The sequence below is a fragment of the Amblyomma americanum genome, chromosome 9, assembly GCF_052857255.1.
Source record: "Amblyomma americanum isolate KBUSLIRL-KWMA chromosome 9, ASM5285725v1, whole genome shotgun sequence".
NCBI classification, from domain to species: Eukaryota; Metazoa; Arthropoda; class Arachnida; order Ixodida; family Ixodidae; genus Amblyomma; species Amblyomma americanum.
Genome location: NC_135505.1, coordinates 11,776,242 through 11,781,451, shown reverse-complemented (window position 1 = coordinate 11,781,451; position 5,210 = coordinate 11,776,242). Strand labels below are relative to the sequence as shown.

General features: G+C 48.1%; 1 pseudogene; it reads right to left on the bottom strand.

Moving 5' to 3' along the window:
* Nucleotides 1-783: 783 nt before the first annotated feature.
* LOC144105169 (uncharacterized) lies at nt 784-1,641 on the bottom strand (annotated as a pseudogene).
* Nucleotides 1,642-5,210: the final 3,569 nt, after the last annotated feature.

Sequence of the window (5,210 nt, the reverse complement as noted above, 5' to 3'; positions counted from 1 at the left end):
CTTTGTGGTGTCTCCCCTCGTGTCCGTGTTCGTCTTGCGCTGTGAATGTTAGCAAGATTTTATGGTCGCTGATTTCTGGAAGATAACTAATGGATGATAGGTACTGCGGGCTACTAGTTAGTATTAGGTCAAGGGTGTTTGCGGTTGCATGCGTGGTGCGAGTAGGTTCCGAGACTAACTGTGCGAGGTTAAAATTTAAACAGACATCAATGAAGTTCTTGGTCTCTGTATTGCATGTTAATGAGGAAGTGCCTAAACTCTGCCAATCAATGTCCGGATAATTGAAGTCCCCGAAAAGGAGAATGTGCGCATTTGGGTATTTAACAACAAGATGATTTATAGTATATTCAGATGTCGACAGAAGTTTGGATTTGACTGCGGGGGTCTATAACAAACGCCGAGAAGTACTGTTACTGGGGGAGTGCGAATAATTAGCCATAATGATTCCATATCAGATGTGACGTGTGCAATAGAGCATGATATACCTCGGTGAATTGCAACAAGAACACCGCCACCCCGTGAGTTTTTTCGATCGTTTCGGTAGACGTTGAATTCTGGTAAGTCAGTTAAAACTTCAGCGTCGGACACGTTACTGTTTAACCAAGTTTCAGTTAGTATAAGTATATTGCTCCTGGATGACGAAATTACATTGGATATGAGTTCACGCTTTGGGAGGAAGCTGCGGATGTTAGTGAATATCACGGAAAACGAGAGAACATTTGAGGGAACAATTGAGGGTGTCGCACGCTGGCGTTTTATTGGTGTAGGGTGAAGGGACGATTGCTACGCGAGTTGCTTGACGGCGTTAGATGAAGTGTCAAAAATATAACGGTTCAAGCCGATGTGAAGTGTTTTAAATCGCAAGGAAAATTTGGCAGACCTGGCTTTAGCAAATGCAACAAGTTGTTTTCGCGCGTGACGAACGGCATGCGAGAAGTCCTCTGCAACACTATAAACCGCGTCTTTCAGATTTCGCCCATTTGATAGGAGGGATTCTTTAGTTTTGCTACTTGTGAATTTCACGATTATGGGACGATTTTTATCTTGTGAGTGACGACCGAGGCGATGAGCTCTTTCTATTTCGTGAGGTTCCACAGTTATTTGAAGGTTATTACGGCAAACATCAATGATTAGTTATTCAGATTCTGCCCACGTTTCGCTATCAGTAGTGTCAGGGATACCATAGAAGATGAGATTGTTACGGCGTGACCTGTTTTCAGCGTCCTCTATGTGGGTTTCTAGTTCCTGGATTATACGCGCCATGTTGCTTTTGTCAGCCTGCATCTTTTCAATGTCGTTTCGAAGGGGAAGTAGTGCTTGGTAGTGTGTTTCCAGGTCGGCCATACGATTGCTTAAATCAGTTATGGTTTTATCCGTAGTAGTGAGCTGGGATTTCAGGCCTTGTACTTCGGCTATTAGTTGGGTTTGGCCTGCGGTTAGTTTCTGGAGTTCCGCGAGTACTACACTGCTGTCGTTAGGACCAGGGTTAGTTTCGATATCTCCTGATAACAATAGCAAAGAATGAACAACAGTGACACACTCGGCAGCAATGGCAACACAGCACTGTGGGCTCGGGAACTGCACCAGAATATAATTGCTTGATCTTTTGGCAAATAAGGTATATGATTTACTAACCTGCATCGCAAAGATCAGCGGATTAGATGGCTGCGCTGAGGTGCAGTTACCGAGCCCACAGAACGGTGCCGGTGGCGGGGGTGCTTTTATATGGGGGAAGCGGTTGATGTCCGTGATGATGCGGCCGTCCAAGATTCTTTAGGAGAGTTAACTGCTGGGCTAGTTGGTGTTGCATACTGAAAGAAAGATTTTGCGCCTAACACACACCACACACAGAAAGAAGACGACACCACGGGCGCACACTTCAACTGTTTATTGAGGGTGAAGCACTCGACATATATAGGCCACGAAACAAAACACCGCGCATGCGTACAAGGTAACATGAAAAAAACACTAGCTGATTAGGCGCGATAAAAACTTGCGCTCAGCCTCATAAAGAAAAACCGATGTATCACTAACACAGTTAGGGCCCGCTTTCTTGATGTAGAACGCTTCCAGAGTTTCTCGGGATGTCTGACACCTGCCTCTACCCAAAATCCTCGCCTCACGGAACCGTGGGAAGCAATCGGTGCAGACTCTGCAGTGAACCACAAGTCGCTCACCATCGTTATTTTTTATATCTAGTGCATGCTCCCTAAGCCGGTCATTGACACAACGCCCCGTCTGTCCAATATAGGATTTTCTGCAGGACAGAGGAATTTCATAAACCATATTTGTGGCACACTTCACGAAACGCTGGCCATGTTTCTTCTGGCAGCCAAGCTTTTGCCTATCGCAAGTAATGCGACGGCTTAACTGGGAAAGCTTTTGGGGAGCCGAGAATACCATCGGTACATTATACCGGTTAACGACTTTTTTCAAGCCGTGCGTGACCTTATGAATGTATGGGAATACTACAGGCCACTCTTTCTTCTTCGGTTCTACCCTGCTTACCCCAGCCTTCAACTTCTTCAAAAGCGTTTCAGCCACAGGGACCAATACCGACTCAGGGAAGAAGAAACATGGCCAGCGTTTCGTGAAGTGTGCCACAAATATGGTTTATGAAATTCCTCTGTCCTGCGGAAAATCCTATATTGGACAGACGGGGCGTTGTGTCAATGACCGGCTTAGGGAGCATGCACTAGATATAAAAAATAACGAAGGTGAGCGACTTGTGGTTCACTGCAGAGCCTGCACCGATTGCTTCCCACGGTTCCGTGAGGCGAGGATTTTGGGTAGAGGCAGGTGTCAGACATCCCGAGAAACTCTGGAAGCGTTCTACATCAAGAAAGCGGGCCCTAACTGTGTTAGTGATACATCGGTTTTTCTTTATGAGGCTGAGCGCAAGTTTTTATCGCGCCTAATCAGCTAGTGTTTTTTTCATGTTACCTTGTACGCATGCGCGGTGTTTTGTTTCGTGGCCTATATATGTCGAGTGCTTCACCCTCAATAAACAGTTGAAGTGTGCGCCCGTGGTGTCGTCTTCTTTCTGTGTGTGGTGTGTGTTAGGCGCAAAATCTTTCTTTCAGTGTCCAAGATTCCTTCGGCGCCGGCAGCCACTGTTCCTCTATTGTGGCAGCAGTCATCCGGGGCGGGCAGCTGACGAGCGGCAAGCGGTAGCGTCCCGGCTCGTCACTGGAGCATGGTGGTGCGCAGTCAAACGACGCACCCGAAAGAAGGCTTGCCACGGTCGGCAACAGTAGGCTGACGAACAGCTGGTTGATCGTATGCATCGCAAAGATCAGCGGATTAGATGGCTGCCCTGAGGTGCAGTCACCGAGCCCACAGAACGGTGCCGGTGGCGGGGGTGCTTTTATATGGGGGGAAGCTGTTGATGTCCGTGATGATGCGGCCGTTCAAGATTCCTTCGGCGCCGGCAGCCACTGTTCCTCTGTTGTGGCAGCAGTCATTCGGGGCGGGCAGCTGACGAGCGGCAAGCGGTAGCGTCCCGGCTCGTCACTGGAGCATGGTGGTGCGCAGTCAAACGACGCACCCGAAAGAAGGCTTGCCACGGTCGGCAACAGTAGGCCACGGTGTAAGAATACATTTAGGTGTTGACACTGCGCTCGGCGGCGCGACCAGAACTTGTTCGCCGCTCCCTGCGCTTCTCTCGAACGCTGACAGATGGCGCTACGCACCCGGGGCCCCTAGTCGCCGAGCTTCGGCAGCCGTAATGCAGATGCCACGGGATCTTTCGGTGCCGCTGCGTGTACGCGTGCTTTGTGAAGTGCGGCAAGACAACGAAGGATTGAAACTGCTGTCGACACCAAATAACTTTGGGCTACTTCGTGTTTTTCTTGCTGAGACTGCATGAATGGGCGGAACAGCAGCGAGGACGCAGCCCTGTGCTGCTTCCGAGCTCGTTATCGAAATGCGTTCATAGCAAATTTTTTTTTCGTTCATCCGCACGACTGCTGTGAGCATAGTTAACTACACTGCCTCTTAAATATAAAAGGTCGGACTCAACGCGCCCACATTTGGCCTGAAGAGCCTACGCGTACATTCAAACATTGCTTGAGCAGTGTATTGCGCCAATGCTGCGAGATGACCGCCGTGTTGAGAACATGGTTAACTTCGGCCACCTGGAGTTCTTTAATTTGCACAGAAACCTCAAGGACGTTTCCGCATTTCGCCTGCATCAGAAATACTTACTCCGCAGCCACAAAACACAGTGAATCACAACCTACTGGGCTACTTTCGTGTAATCAAGAGCCAAGACCGTAACTGCAATTGTGATGATCACTGCATTCGTTTATTTGGACGATACACTGAGCGAATCATCCTCTATCATCTAGGATGAGCACAGCTTGGCCTGTTTCTTTTTTTCTTGACACTGCTTTGTCATGACTGCATTGGTGTGCTTACAATGCTGCCTCATACGCATGCTGACGTAATAGTGGAGGAGCTGTGCGAGTACTTCTTCCTTGCGATCAGCACATGGGAATGTCATCGTGTATGTATCTATCACTGCGTCTATGGTGTCCCAGTACACCGTGTGGCAGTCTGCATAGTCAACAAAAAACCGCTCCGTATGCTTTAGAAGGTCAAATATGTTGACGTTAGGGTGGATAAGACCCCCTCTGGTCTTCACATTTGTTAGAGCTGCTTCAGCAAAAGAATTATTTTTTACGCTGAAGGCTGACAAGCAAGCAGCGCAGCTGGTAACTCTTCGCATCTTTCTGCACAAAAAACCGGTGACATAATAAAGTATGCAGTCTGTAATTTGCCCTCCGTCTGATTTGTGTTTCCGAACGATATCTTCACATTCCCAGTCTTCTACTGAAACTAGATCGTCTAGCTTTTCTTTAATTTGATTGATGAATCCAGGGCATGATGCCACTTTGTCGTCTGTTCTAAGGAGGGCCCTGAAATATGACGCATCCAGCAATGGTTCCTCACCCTCGACGACTTTGCAATTGCCATACCTCGGAGGTTTAAGGATACTGTAGATCGACAGCGTCTGGTAAAGCTGCATAAAGGTGGGCATCGAAGGGTGATCATTCTGGCTTCCTGCCAACCGTATTTTGCCAAAGAACCGCTCGATAGGATCTTGGTTCTTTTTGTTGGTTAGGACATATTTGAAGTTGTGGCAATCAAGCAGCACCTCACAAAGATCCAAAGTGGACTTCAATGTGACTCGAAGTCCCTCGCAAGTG